Below are 1,830 nucleotides of genomic sequence, written 5' to 3' on the forward strand. Positions count from 1 at the left end.
GGTATGGGGGGCCCACGAAGGCCACAAGGTATAGATCTAGGAAAAGAGGGGTATAATTGTGGGTAGATTATGGCCGTGGTGGGTCTGGTGTTGGCTTTATTCCAAGCCTCCTCCACACAAACGGAGACTGGCGTCTCTCGGGATAATTTCCTCCCCGAGTACCTCCATCTACTCACGGCTCTGCTTACCTATCAGGGGGCCACCAAAATTATTTTCAAATGAGAGACCTTCCCATTTCCTTTAGGTCTCCTAATGACTTTGTCAGCCCTAGATGATGGTGTATTAAAAAAGGGAAAAAAATTAAAAATTTAAGGGCAAAACTAAAGAGCCAAAAGGAGAAACCAGCCCTACTCCTAAACTCAACTCAACTAAACCAATCCATTAACTAAAACCAAGCCAGACCAAGCCACTACCCAACAACCAAGAACAAAGGCTTTCTAATTTTTGATTTAGAAATAGTGAACATGTGTTCCCTCCATTCATTAAGAAATGGCCTTGACTGGATTAACCAGAATTTAGACAGATCAGAAACTGTATACATGGGACCGAGAGTTCAAGGGATCTAAAATCTAGTTAGAAAAGGAACAGAGTTGGCTGAGTGAGGAAGGCGAGGTGAGGAGAGTTGCTTACCATGGACGGGGGGTGTTGATGGAGGCTATTCAGAGAGCATCATCCTCTTGGCAGACACCACAGTAAGACAGACTGTCGCCCTCTGAGGCAGCATACATCAGTTCTCAGAAAAAATCCAAATATCTGGGTATGAGGCAAGAATTTGAATTTTTTAAGACTCTGGATGATTCCAAACCATTGTGGGCTTGAAATTCACTGCCTTAAATAAACCATTAGGTTTTTTGTTTTGTTTTTTTGTTTTTTACTGTGAATTTGTTGCAAGATATTAATAAGATTTTTGATTTTAGTTTCATCAGTTGTTAATTTTGATTGGGAACAAATAACAGGAAAAGGGCTTGTTCTGGCTTGTATCTAGGTCTTACCCAAAGCTTTTCGTGCTCGTAGGTGGGGCTTGTTGGAAGTGGCTGGATTTAGGGTATTTGAACTTGGATTAAGAGTAAGTGCATCTTGTACAACAAATAACCACTAGGAAGGCAGTATGCAATGTGTTAATTATTGGAACTGTCCTACCAATTTGATTTGAAACTGTCTCATTGCTATTTATTTCTCAATAAAATTATGGAAGAGTAAGTTATAACTAAATTAGTCTAATTAGTTAAATTAATTTAACTAATTAGTTAAATTAGCTGTAACTAAATTAATTGATTTACCTCAGTTCTGGATGTGGAAAATGGGAAGCTCCAGGCTGAGTGTGGGTGGCACCAACCAACAGGCTTATAGTCTAGAAGGAATATTGGGGGACGAGAAAGAAGACCGGCTTCTCTTGCTGTGGCTGCTGTCTGGCTGCTGTGCCGTGGACCACTTCCCTTCCTACACGCCCCTCCGCCATGCACTGTAGGGGCGTATTAGAGGAACATGAACATAAAAATTCAGGGCAAAACCCAACGATGAACACTAAAATCTTCACGTACTTATCTGTGTAGCATGTACTTGGGAAATGCACCCTACCGTATACTTATGGAAGCATGACTCACATTTATTGCATGCTGACCTTGTCCCCTTCCCAGAAAAAAAAAAGGCTAAGATCCTGATTGGCCTAGAGTAGGCCAATTAATGAGACAGTTAGTTTTAGAAACCAGGTTTCCCCTGTTAGGATGGAGTACGTGTCAAACTAACTGGGCGTCCCAAGCGGGATGTCGCCTAGCCTGTAGCACCACTCTGCTCTTCTTTCTTCCCTGCATTTGCCACACTTTAAGTAAA

At 41.7% G+C, this 1,830-nt stretch overlaps 1 long non-coding RNA gene across 1 annotated transcript; it reads right to left on the reverse strand.

Moving 5' to 3' along the window:
* Positions 1–220: 220 nt before the first annotated feature.
* On the reverse strand, positions 221–1,532 carry LOC111815851. Its single transcript, XR_002820471.1, has 3 exons — positions 1,281–1,532; positions 631–753; positions 221–267 (listed from the first exon to the last, which is right to left on the reverse strand). It is a non-coding gene; the product is annotated as an uncharacterized LOC111815851 (long non-coding RNA).
* Between the last annotated feature and the right edge of the window lie 298 nt (positions 1,533–1,830).

The sequence above is a fragment of the Octodon degus genome, unplaced genomic scaffold (assembly GCF_000260255.1).
Source record: "Octodon degus isolate 3935 unplaced genomic scaffold, OctDeg1.0 scaffold00022, whole genome shotgun sequence".
In the NCBI taxonomy this organism is placed as follows: domain Eukaryota; kingdom Metazoa; phylum Chordata; class Mammalia; order Rodentia; family Octodontidae; genus Octodon; species Octodon degus.